Genomic DNA, 13,863 nt, shown 5'->3' with positions numbered 1-13,863 from the left:
GCTACTGTCTATCTCTCCCCAGTACGCTACTGCACAACGGTATGTCTTGAAGTCAGTAGTGGCAGCCTCTGACTTTGTTTTCCCTTAATACTTCGTTCCCTATTTTAGGCCTTTTCCTTTCCATATAAACTTTAGAATAAACTGGCTCATAATGACAGAGTAACTTTGGATTTTTGTTTGGATTTCACCGATGCCATAAATCAATTATGGAAAAACTGGTACCCTAGCCATAGTGAGGTTTCCTGTCTATGAACATGGAATGCCTCTCCATTTATTTATATTTTCTTAGATTTCGTTCACTGGTTTTGGGGTGTCCACATATAAACCTTGATACACTTAATATTTCATTACAGATTAGATTCTACATAAGTTCTTCATTTTGATGGCTATGTAGATAATATGGTTTTTTAATTTTTAAGATATATTTTTATTATTTTATATATATGAGTATTTGCCCTCATGTGATTGTGCACTACATGTGTACTTGGTGCCGGAAGAGGTGGCGAGCCTCTGTATGGGTGCTGGGAATCAAACCTGGGTCTTGCACAACAAGTGCCCTTAACCACTGAGCCAACTCTTCAGCTCAATGGTACTGGGTTTTTATTTGAAATTCCAACAATTCACTGCTGATCTATATAGAAACACAATTGACTGTTAATAATATATATATATATGTCACACACACATATATATTCTACCCTCCAACCTTGCTATAACTGCCTGTTAGTTCATAAATGACATATATCACACACACACATACACACATATATTCTACCCTCTAACCTTGCTATAACTGCCTGTTAGTTCATAAATGACATATATCACACACACACACATACACACATATATTCTACCCTCTAACCTTGCTATAACTGCCTGTTAGTTAAAGAAATTTTGATATTGCTTCTGAATCTTTAGGATTTCATACAGACAGTACTCTCAGCCACAAATGAGACCGGTTTTATGACTTCCTTCCCTTTCTGTAAAAGCTGTATTTCCTTTTCTTGGGTTTTGCATTGGCTAGGGCAGAAAAGTACAAACTTGAGCAGGAATGGCGAGTGAGCATCTTAATAAGGAAGTATCTCGCTTCTCGACACTGCACTTTCAAACACCATCTCTGTATGCACTTTTTCTCTGTCTAGAGCCCCTAGAAAGACCTGTCTCTCTAATCTTGGTTTGTTGTGGATAGGTGCAAGACCGTTGAATTTTTTTTTCTGAATCTATTGATATGATCATGGCTTTTCTCGGCTAGCCTGCTGAAGCCGTGGGCTGCACGAGCTGACTTTCAGATGCTGACTAACCACCGTGTGCCCAGAATAAATCTTTCATGGTCTACAGTGTTTCTGGATGTGGGGCCGAGCTCTTTTATGCACTGTTGGATAAAATTGCTCTCAGCTGTGCACACCTTTGTAGCCATTGGCATGGGGGATATTGACTTCTATCTGCTCTCCTATTTCTCTTTAAGACAGCTAGGTAGCCAAGATTGATTTTGAACTCCTAATTCCCCTGCCTCTACCTCCTAAATTCTGGGATTACAGGCTTATGCCACTAACCTCTCTAGGTCAAGATTGCTTTCCTATTAGTCAGTTATGACTAATTGGAACTTGAAGTTAAAATATGATACATTGGTTTACATACCTCTCTCTGATTTGGGCATTAGTGTAATGCTGACCTCAGAACGTGAGTTGAACCTGAACATGGTGGTGCACAGTTTTGACGCCAGTACTTGAAAGGCTGGGGTAGCTGGATCCCTGAGAATGAGCTCTGAGGCCAGTCTGGGCTACACAGTGAGCTTCAGGTCAGCCTGGGCTACAACAGTGAGTTCCAGGTCAGCCTGGGCTACACAGTGAACTCTAGGTCAGCCTGGGCTACACAGTGAGCTTCAGGTCAGCCTGGGCTACACAGTGAGCTTCAAGTCAGCCTGGGCTACACAGTGAACCTGGGCTACACAGTGAGTTCCAGGTCAGCCTGGGCTACACACTGAGCTTCAGGTCAGCCTGAGCTACACAGTGAGCACCAGGTCAGCCTGGGCTACAGAGTAAGCTTCAGGCCAGTCAGGGGTACACAGTGAGCTTCAGGTCAGCCTGGGCTACAGCAGTGAGTTCCAGGTCAGCCTGGGCTACACAGTGAGCTCCAGGTCAGCCTGGGCTACACAGTGAGTTCCAGGTCTGACTGGGCTACAGAGTAAGCTTCAGGCCAGTCAGGGGTACACAGTGAGATCCTTTTCATAAAAAGGGAATCAAGGAACATCCCTTCATCTTCTGTTTTCTGGGATGGATTTCAGTATGCTGTTAGCGTTTTTCCTTAAACGATCATCACAATTCATGAGCGACACCACATGGGTCTGGTGCGTCCGTTTTGGAATTGACTAATTATTAATTTGCTTTATTTAATAGACAAAAGCCTATGCAGGCAATTTATTTCTTCTCGCATGAGTTTCAGTAGAAATAAGGAACTTGTCCATTTCACCCAAACTGCCCTATTTGCAGGTTAGAGGTGTTCGTAATCTCCTTTTTATTATCTTTTCACCGTCAAGAGGTTGGTGCAGAATTTCGCTTTTTTATTGAGATATAGTTTCTGTAACATAAAAATTCATCTGTAAAGTGTCCACTCTAGACTTTAGAATACTCAGTATATTATATAACCATCACTACTGCCTGCTCTTACACATTTCCATCACCAGGAAGCCCCGCAACCACTTCCCTATCCCCTGTCAACCAGGAACCCACTTCCATCTTTATGAGCATTTCATACAAACAGAATCATGTGATATATAGTCTTTTGCATTTGTGTTTTCTCACTTCATGTGTTTCCTAGGGTCACATATTCCATCATGTGGACATGCCTTAAGTATATCTTCAATAACTATACTTATGGATCAAACTTCAGACCTGGGAAATATGTAGACTCCACCAGAGCAAGGGAAAAGATGAGAAGCATTGTCCAGGTGCGATCCAAATGTCGCCATCTATATGAACAGAAAGGAATTTAGCCTGGGGATTCATCTGTAATCGATAAGAATCATGCTTGCATCTCCTAGGCCTAAATAAACCGCTGCGTAGCTGTGTGCCACCTGCTTCGGTGGAACCCCTTTCCTGCCAGGTGCCGAAGTAGGAAGTCACTTGTACATAGAACAGCCCTTAAGGATTGGCATTATTTATCCCCCTTTGACATACAAAGAAACCATGAATCTGAGAGATGAAGCCACTTTCTCAAGACCTGTAGCCAGTGAGAACCAAGATGAGAATTCAAGGAGCCCAATGCCTAAACTCTGCTCAACTGTCAGCGAACACCTAGAATTCTTGACCTAACTGCTCCAATAATAAGCATCTCTTATGGCTTTTTTTTTTATTGATTGCTGTGAGCCTACCCAACAGTCTGGAGAAGTCTACAGAACTCTCTTCAGAATAATGCTTGAAATGCACGAGATTAAATCTGTATGATTGCAAAGGAAATGCATCCCATGTGTGATGGTTACTGCTGATTGTTGACCTGACAAGAGTCAGAATCACCATGGAAACAAACCTCTGGGTAACTCTTTGAGGGAGGTGCTAGATTAGGTTAAGTGAGGTGGGAAGAACCATCATCTCATGAGCTAGGGTTCTGGGCTGTGTTAAAAAAAAAAAAAAAGAAGAAGAAGAGAGAAGCAGGGGGTTAGAGAGATGGCTCAGCAGTTAAGAGCACCTACTGCTCTTCCAGAGGACCAAGGTTCAGAGATCCGGCATCCTCACACAGACATATATGCAGGGAAAACACCATATATGCACATAAAATAAAAATAAATACATTATTTTTTAAAAGAGAGAAAGAAGCAGGGGTGTGGGAGGGAGGGGTGGAGAGACGACTCAGGGTTAAGAGCACTGGTTGCTCTTCCAGAGGACCCAGGTATCCAATGCTTTCTTCTGGCTCCCTGGACAGCAGGTATGCCGGTAGTGTAAAGACATACAGGCAGCTCAAACACTCATACACATAATAAAATTGAGAGAGGAAAGAAGAGGAGCTGAGAAACTAGAGCGACAAGACAAGGAACTAACACTCCATGGAAATACAATTGTTAATTATTTTAAAACAACCAGATTTCTAAAGTAATAACATAAGCATCCTTCTAACGCATCGAATAACAAAACCTAGCCGTAAGTCTGGTTTCCAACACAGCTCTGAAATATTAAAAAGCATAAGTAACAAAAGCTATCTGCAACCACTGTAGAGTGATGTGCACACATCTGGATTTCTGTTGGTGACAAAGACACAGGTGCTACTGAGATGACTGTGGCTTATTGACTGTATTCATACTGAAAGGGAACACTAACCTTCAGTTAGAAGTGAGTGACAAAAATGATGTCACCGGTCCTCCATCCACATTCATGGGCCCCTAGGTGAGAGTTTCTACCCCATCCCCTATCCTCTGCCCCTGAGCTGTGAAACCCTAAGGAATGGGGACATGGGCCTCGGGCTTGCTATTAGTTGTTGATGCTTATATCCTGCGGTCTGGTGTGACCTTGCTGCCACTTCACGCATCCAGTTCAGAGCTCCCACAGTCTGCTTGCTTTCCGGGTACTCCCTAAACAGCCTATCACCAGCTCCTAGCTATGCTTGTCTCCGTGTATCTAGAGACACACCCTGTCTCTAGGGGCGATTCGGTGCCTCTGCCAAGCAACATCTCCAGGGTGGTGTGGGGAGTTTCTGATCTCTCATATCAGACTTCTTATATGAGTTCAAAAGGGCAGTCCCCAAGCTCAGTTCCTCTGGGATGAGGCATGGTGTCAAGACTATAGCAATAAATGAAAACTCAGGGGCAGCTATCTGCAGAGGAGGGAAGATGGGTGAGGACCTCTCACGATGGAAGGCACAGCTCATCTCATGCCCTGGGGCCCTGCTTGGAGGACAATGGGGCAAGCCACATAGCTTCTGGGTTATAGCTTCTTCAGAATGAGATGGGATTTCCATATCGCCATACTATGGGGTGGATAGCTACAGCAAAGTAGCCTGATTAAACTAACCACCAGACATCCGCAGTGCTAATCCCTGACCTGATGAGACTCAGGGAAAACCCCACAGGTGACTCTAGGAAATAGCAGCACTTTCTGGAGCTTTCCTAAAGATCCAACACATGGATAGCCACAGCCTCTCTCCTTCTTGTTTTTCCTCTTTACTCCAGGCACGTGAAGACAGTCTCTCCTCTTTCTGTTACAGTGTCCCCATGAACACAAAGTGATATCTGAGAGCTCCTCCAGCTCCTCTCTGATCAGACAGAGATGAAGGACTTCCTATAATGGCGATGTCACACCATTATGGAGCAGTAGTAGGTCGGGGATAGCAACTCCAACTGCCCTGGACACAGCAGCTGCCATAGGCAGAGGCAGCTTTATTTCCAGTCTAACCACAGTAAAAGGGTGGGGCTGGGGCAGAGGGAAGCAGGCTCAGGCACTCCATCGAAGGATAGCCTGACTTGAGACCCTTCATCACGTTTCCATGGTTACCTCATCTGACCCATCTCCATTGCAGTCCCTGGGGCTGAGGAAGGAGGCTACAGAAGCCAAAAGGAAAGCCAGGAGAGGAGGGTGGGCAGGCAAAGAATGCCAGGAGGAGGCTTGCAGGGCTGCGTTGCTTGGCAACACCCTCCAAACAACCTGGGCCTGACACAGATGAAAGGAACTCAAAAAACAAAAACAGAAAAGTCAAGATGCACACCAGCAGCCCCAATGTTTCCTGTTTTTCTAACAAATCAATGATGATTTCCAAGAAAAGCAAGATGCGCTGCGCTCGCCCCAGGCACAGCCGCAGAATTTGCACATCTGGTCTGTGCTTCGAGAGCGGCCAGTGGTGGGCTGGGGCAGAGGATGTGTCAAAACACCCTAAGACTCTGCAGCTTGAGGATCCTGAGAGGAGCAGGGCCAGGGAACCACTTGTCATAGCCAGCTCAGGAGGTAGTAACCCTTTACTCCCTGCCAGTTTACCCCAATGCCACTCCAAATCCCATCTGTCACACTAATGCATCAAAGACTCAGCCGTTAGATAAAGAAACCAAAAGACGGACAATGAGAGCTGACGAGAGGCCAAGGAGAATGGCACGGGAACTTTCATCTGGCGATGGATCGAGAGAGAGACAGAGACCCAATTTGGAGCAACGGTCTGAGCTCTTAAGGTCCAAATGAGGAGCAGAAGGAGGGAGAACATGAGCAAGGAAATCAGGACCACGAGGCGTGCACCCACCCACTGTGACAGTGGAACTGATCTATTGGGAGCTCTCCAAGGCCAGCTGGACTGGGACTGAATAAGCATGGGTTGAAACTGGACTCTCTGAACATGGCGGACAATGAAGGCTGATGAGAAGCCAAGGACAATGGCACTAGGTTTCGATCCTAATACATGAACTGGCTTTGTGGGAGCTTAGCCTGTTTGGATGCTCACCTTCCTGGACCTAGATAGAAGTGGGAGGACCTTGGTCTTCCTGTAGGGCAGGGAATTTGGACTGCTCTTCAGTATCAAGAGGGAGGGGGAATGGACTGGGGGGAGGAGAAGAGGAGTGGGTATAGGGGGAGGGGAGCGGGGGAGGGGGCAATATGTGGGAGGAGGGGGAGGGAAATGGGAAACGGGGAGCAGTTGGAAATTTTAATTAAAAAAGAATAAAAAAAATGAAAAAAAAAAAAAGAAAGAAACCAAAAGACACTCCATTCCTAGAGAGCCCTCTGGGGCGGGTTACATGGGGGCTTCCCCCAAGCCAGGCCTATCTATATTCCCTGGGAATTTCTAGTAAGATGGTGTAAGGGCTCCAGGAAAGACCAGTAGAGCTGTTTCCTTGGCAACAAGAAGCTGATAAGTAGAAGCAAGGTCACTCAGGAAGCTTCCCACAAGGGGTCCCACCCCACCAAGTCCCTAGCCTCCCCCTTTTTTGTTATAGAGGTTTCCCAGGTTCCTACTCAAAACCTCCTCCAGGGATGGTCAGGCCTGATCAGGGACTGAAGATCAACCTCCAGCCTTTCCGCTGGTCTCTTGGCCTCCCCAAGAAACCATGCCTGCTGCCTTCTACCTAAACCTATCCAGGAAGCTGCCATTGTCCCCAGGAGAGTCCTTTCACACCTGTCTCAGTCCTTTTTCTCCTCCACAACCAAACCCCCCACACAGTACCTCCTCATCCTTACTTGGATGTTCCAGGCTCTAGGAAAATACCACCTTTCCTGAGGGTCCTGCCAAGTTGGGGATTTCATTTTGCTCACTCAGGCTGCAGGCAATTCATGTCTAAGCAAGCTCATCTTGCTGCCCAGCTCAGTCCTTCTGCATCCAGCAGAGGCAAGACAGAGGCAGACTGTAAGCAGGGACCATGGAAGGAGAGGAGAACATTTTGAAGAATCCTTTCTGTCTTATTCCTGTTTAGCAGGTTCCTTAGCTTGGTGGATCTAATGTTCATGTTACACACAGAGACACATACACCTTGCTGACTCATAGAAAACTAAGCTGCGGGCTGTGACTATTGCGTCTTGAATGCAGTCATGTGTTACCTATCAACAAGGGAAATGCATCTTGGAGATAGACAGGCTGTAGAAACTGGACGTGGTGGCGCACGCCTTTAATCTCACTCAGGAGGCAGGGGCAGGCGGATCTCTGTGATTTCCAGGCCAGCCTGGTCTACAGGGTAAGTTCCAGGCCAGCCAGGGCTGTTACAGAGAAACCCTGTCTCAAAACACAAACAAACAAAAGATACGCTGTAGGAAATGCATCATTAGACTATCTGAGGGTCATGCAGACATTACAGTGCACTAACGTGAACACAAGATGCAGGATGCAGGAGGCTGCTGCTGCTGGCACAACATGCTATGCAGCCCGAAGACATTCCAAACTAATATTTAAAAGCAGAATATAGTAAACACGTAAGCCAGTAACAGTGACACAGGTCACTTACTGTCATTATGAAGCTGCTATTACTCTACATAATGAGTAATATGTAACTGTCCTTTAAGTGATGGGTAGCGTGCCTGCATCATCAAATGCATGAATGTCACTACGTGCTCTTATGACCCAGGATGTTCTCTCCATTGGTGGTCATTGACTGTCACACCTAAGAACTAACAACAACTGCACAATATTCTTCAGCTGTGCCCAGAGGACAGAATCTTGTTGGGTGCCTTCTCTGGTCTGGCTCCATACCCGCCCGCCTTTTTTAGGGACCTTCTCTGGAAAGGGGGCACTCAGAATTCATTTATGACTACAGTCCTTCCAGGTACAAACATTTCAATATTTTGTTCAGGAATGATGTGGGAGAGGTTTGCCTTCTCTAGTAAATTGGAGATGGGAACCTAATTGCTACTAATATGGAAACACAAAACTCCTGAGGCCAACCCCACTCCCATACCTGTCTGCAGGCCTCAGAAGTACCTGACCACAGCAGGAATGTGGGTATCCAAGAGAAACACCAGAATGCTCTCAGCTTGCTCAAATACAGTCCTGAAGGCCCAGGAACCCGCCACAACAGCACACAAAGACCTCACATAGACACTGTAACCTAACACTGGAGGGAAAAAATATACAGCTATTCCTTTATTCATTCAATCCACAATTTCCTAGTAGGAGGCTAACAAACACGTGTCTGTTGAGCTCCCAGCAAATGAATAAGCTTGCAGCAGAGAGGTGCAGAAGAGTCCTTTCCTTCCAAGAGTGTGAGGCTTGGGTGCAGGCAGTCCAGGGAGCCAGCAAGCCTTTCTCACTAAAAAGGCCTGGTCTGGCCCCTTTCTCTCACTTTGAAGGGGGAGAGGAGGAACATACATACCCACCCAGGCAGGCGCTGACCCTTACCCACTCAGATGGCACAGCCAGGACTCAGTAGATTCGTTGGGAACCAGTCACTCAGTGCTACATTTAGTCAGATGCCAGCTCCATGGAATCCACCATGGCAAACCAACAGACCACTTTAACCCTGTTCTACAGGCTGCTCCTAGGGGACAGAACACTAACCCCAAAGCTATACTCCTCCCTCCCTCCCCCGACCAGCTCCTGACAGTGCTTCAGCCAGGAGACTCCAGGATGGACTCAGAACGAGCTAAGGCTCTCCTGTTGACAGGCGAAGAAAGAGAAAAGTCCCTGAAAACTCAACCAGAGGAAAATAAAACGTACGGATGGACATGGTGGTGCCTGGCTGTAAGCCCAGCACTTGGGAAACTGAGGTGGGAGGATGGTGAGCTTGAGGTCAGCCGGGGCTGTATACCTGGGCTGCACAGCAAGCTCCAGACTGGTCTTGTCTATGTAGGAAGACCTGGTCTCTCTCTTTTTTAATATAAGTAATTTTTTTAAAACTTTATTTAACTTTATTTCATTTGCATTAGTATAATGATGTCAGATTCTCTGGAACTGGAGTTACAGACAGCTGTAAGCTGCCATGTGGGTGCTGGGAATTGAACCCCGGTACTCTGAAGGAGCAGTCAGTGCTCTTAACCACTGAGCCATCTCACCAGCCCCAAGACCTGGTCTCAAACAAAAACAAAACAAAATGTAAAAGAACAAGAATAAGAAAATGGAAGGGTTATAATATGATTGTGGTACCCAAAGATGGTCATAACGGAGTCTCTACAGCCCAGTAGACTCCAGTTCCTTAAGAATGGACTTAAGGTACTTAACTTTTAACTTCCCTGTTCTTAAATTGAGGTATGCCGATGACTGCGACAATCAGCGGGTTACAGTGGAAGTGGCCTGATGTCATTTCCAAGACCGGGTTATGAATGGCAAGGCAGTGACTGTCTCCTCTTCCACCAGGAGCTTGCCTTGATGTGAGGAAGTTCAAGACTCATGGGGAAGAATCTGCAGTCACTCCGACCCACAGTTCTGCTCTCCAGATATTTTGTCTTCCCAGCTGAGGCTGCACTGAATGCTAAGCACACCACTGACACAGAGACACCACCCCACTACACCAGACCCAACCCCTACACCCCCATAATCAAGGAAGCAGCTAACATCCTACAGCACTACATTTTAGGGAAGCTTCTTTCACAACCATAGTGCGTGGGACATACACACGAGGCATTGTAACAGAAACACTGACAGAGACCAGGCCATGTGACTGGAAGCCACTGTGCCGTGTGTTCAGTGAAGTCTGTGAGGAAACACAGAAAGAAACGGCGCTGTGCACAAGGCAATTGAGACAATGACAGCAATTTAGAGGTAGAAGAGCCCTTAGGGATTGTCCATCCTATGCTCACGTACTCAAGCAAAACCCTTTCTTATCTAGCAGACACAACCACAGGACACTCAGTGCTGCGGCAGACTCAGAGATGACTAACACATTGGCTGTCCATTGCAAACATTGAGCTCCACTGATGTTGGCATGACGTCATCGCTTTCTGAGGACCTGAACAATCACAACAGCACACCAAGCATACTCTGCCTCCGGAGCCTTCATTTGCCATTCTTTCTCCTGAATTCTTGCTGGCTCACTCCTGCTCTTCCTTCTGGCCTTTACACTACGTTGTCTGTGAGGACTCCTAGCAGGTCCCACCTCCAGTTCTTCATGCCACATCTCCATCAACAAGTCACACAATAGACACTTCTATCGGTTTTCAGACAGGATCTCACTAAGTATCTCTGGTTGTCCTGGAACTCACTATGTAGACCAAGCAGACCTCAAACTCACAGAGATCCACCCGCCTCTTCCTCAAGAGTGCTGGAATTAAAGGCACACAGCACCATGTCTAGCATGTTTTAGGTTTGCACTGAGATTTTCCATCTGCCACTCCTTGCAGCTCCATTTAGAAGAGTGATGGCTTCACCATTAAGCGCATTTACTGCTCTTGCAGAGACCCTGGGTTGAGTTCCCAGCACCCACATGGCAGTTCCCAACTATCTATAACTCCAGTTCTAGATCATCCGATGTCCTCTTCTGGACCTCCACAGACACCATGCACTTGTAGCACATAGACATTCACTCAGACAAAATGCCCATGCATATAAAATAAATCAATCTAGAAAACAAGTACTTTTAATTTTGATTTTTGTTTGTTTTTTTAAAGAATATAAGCACCAGGGGCTGGAGAGATGGCTCAGTGGTTAAGATCACTGGCTGCTCTTGCCAAGGACCCAGGTTCAGTCCCAGCACCTACATGGAGACTTGCAACTGTCTGTAACTCCAGTTCCAGGGGATCTGATGACCCCTTCTGGTCTCTTTGATCATTTTATGCACATGTGCACATACATCTATGCAGGCAAACACTCATATACATAAAACAAAAATAAAAATATATAAATTCTTTTTTTTTAAATGTTGCTGGGTGGTAGTGGGCGCATGCCTTTAATCCCTGAACTCAGGAGGCAGAGGCAGGTGGATCTCTGTGAGTTTGAGACCAGTGTGGTCTATAGGATGAGTTCCAGGACAGCCAAGGCTGGTACAAAGATAAACCCTGTCTCAAAACGTGTCCCCACCACCACCACCAAAAAAGTAAGCAAGTCAGTACCAGGTGCTCTTAGAATCGTGCATGACTCATGTGCTGGATGGACAGATGGATGGACAGATGGGTGGACAGGTGGACAGATGGACAGATGGACAGATGGGTGGATGGACAGATGAACGGATGGATGACTACAATGACAAAGGAAGAAGGAAGCATTAGAACTACAGTTCAGACTCTGCTTTTCTTGCATGGGTCATAAAGCCAGAGCCACAGTCTGGGGACAGCAAGGACTTCAGCTGGAATGAGAAGGCCCAGACCCACCAGGCTGAAACTGGATCTTTAACTCGATTCTGACTGCAGGGCAAGCTGTACAAGGCAGAAGTGAAAGGCAAACATGGAGGACACGAAGCACATCACCCCAGAGCTTGTAGTCCTCACTGAAGACGACACTGAGCGCAAAAAATGAGTCACAGATTTTGAGGAAGCAGATTTCCAAGAGACCGACACTTGAGAGGAAAGAAAACTGAAAACCAAAGCCATGTCATGCAGGCATGTAGTGTCGTTGGGGGAAGAGGCAGGGGAGTGTAAAGACGGCAGGGTGTTAAGTGCAGACAGAAGTGAGGACCCCGGCTAAGAATGTATGCGTTGCATTGAAAGCGTGTTACAAAAACAGGGCTTGATAAGGACCGGAGACATCTCAGAGGTCCTGCCAGGCTGTTATCAAAGTCCAACGCAGGGTATGGCCACTCCGGCCAGTTGAAGATGCTTGCATGAAGTCAGATCTCCACTGCCATCAGTTTCCTCAAGGAGACGGATGCCCTAGCACACAGTGTGGGTCAAGAGTGGTTTACTAAGTCCATAGGAAATGTGTACTGAGGGTCTATGGCAGTGGTTCTCAACCTTCCTAATGCTGTGACCCTTTAATACCCTTTAATATGTGGTGATTCCCCACACCCGCAAATATAAAAATGATTTTCGTTGTTACTTCATAACTGTAGTTTTGCTACTGTTATGAACTGTAGTGCAAATATTTTTGGAAACAAAGGTTTGCCAAAGGGGCTGTGACCCACAGGTTGAGAACTGCTGGTCTATTCCATAATGGGCCTCCCAAGGCATTAAGAGCTCAAAATTTCACAAATCTCATGGATGGGGGAAGGGTGGATCCTGAGTGGTTATCACATAATGCCACAGGAGCAGCAAGAAAAATTCCAAAAAAGACAAACAAACCTGTAGAAAAATAGGCAAAATACTTGAGTCTATACTTCGAGAGAGCAGATAGCTAGCCGGCCACTAAATACATGAAGAGGCCCTCAATTTCATTAATCATGAAGGAAATGCAAATTAAAACCACAGTTTGATAGCACCACACATGCAGGAGAAAGGTTGCAGGGAAGAGGGACAGAAGGGTCTGTGGGGCCTCACACCAGCACGCACGCTCACAGCTGCCGACGGGACTGCAACCTGCAGGACGATTCCCACACAGAAACCCCCCTCAGCCTGGACAGGGCTTAGGACACTGTTAGAGAGCACAGAAAGAAGCATCCAAAATGGCCTTTGAACTTGAAATAGCCTCAAAAGTTCGGTATACCAGTGAAGTCTCCATAGGGGAGATTTGCAGTAGGGGCTTGGAGGTGGGAGAATGAACACTGGAGGAGCGTCTAGAAAGTATTCCAGAGGAGGAGCTGTCCTGGGCGGTGAGATGTGGATAGCAGAGAGGCAAGGGGTGGGAGACTGTATAATTTCTATAAGGAGCCATTTGGTCTCTTTAAAGCTGTGGTTCTTAACCTGTGTGTCACAACCCCTTTGGAAAACCTCTGTCTCTAAAATATTTACATTACGATTCATAACAGTGGCAAATTACAATTATGAAGTAGCAATAAAAATAATTTTATGGTGGGGGTTCAGCACAACATGAGGAACTGTATTAACGGGTCTCAGCATTAGGAAGGGTGAGAACAGCTGCTCTAAAGGCTAACGCATGGCATGGGCACATTAGATGAAGCTGTCTGGGCTGGCGTGGGAGATTATGAATGGTCTCTGATGGCAGACTAAGGACAGACGGGCTTATACAAGGACTGTGTGGAGCCATTGCTGAAGTTTGACTTGATGAATAACATACTCAACTGGCTAGGAGTTTTCAGGAGCCATGGAGTGGACAGAGACTGAGGGAGAGGCTCTGATAAAAAAAAAAAGTGGGGGGAGCTGAAGTCGTGGGAATGAAATCGCAAGCTAGGCAAACGCTCTACCACTGAGCCTACCCCAGGGTGTACTGCTTATGTTAAACTTTGGGTAATAAGGGTGGATATATTCATCTTGGACAAATGAAGAAAAGGAACCACTGCTGAGTGTCTGTAAAACTGGAGAAAATGACAGCTGTGTGAGAGAAAGAGGGGAAAAAGGGGACAGAGGGGCAAGGTAGAATCCTGGGAACCCAGCTGTCTTCAAGGTGGTTTCTCTATGTGCAGTTAAGAGGCAGTTCCTAACACTAGGA

At 46.4% G+C, this 13,863-nt stretch overlaps 1 protein-coding gene across 2 annotated transcripts in view; it reads right to left on the bottom strand.

The window, feature by feature from the left end:
* Pik3r5 (phosphoinositide-3-kinase regulatory subunit 5) overlaps positions 1 to 13,863 on the bottom strand; it is a 66,191-nt gene that overhangs the window by 37,828 nt on the left and 14,500 nt on the right. The gene's annotated exons all lie outside the window — the stretch shown is intronic.

Source organism: Chionomys nivalis, chromosome 7 (genome assembly GCF_950005125.1).
Source record: "Chionomys nivalis chromosome 7, mChiNiv1.1, whole genome shotgun sequence".
NCBI classification, from domain to species: domain Eukaryota; kingdom Metazoa; phylum Chordata; class Mammalia; order Rodentia; family Cricetidae; genus Chionomys; species Chionomys nivalis.
Note: the sequence above shows the minus strand (reverse complement) of the source record. Positions and strands in the feature narration are given on the sequence as shown.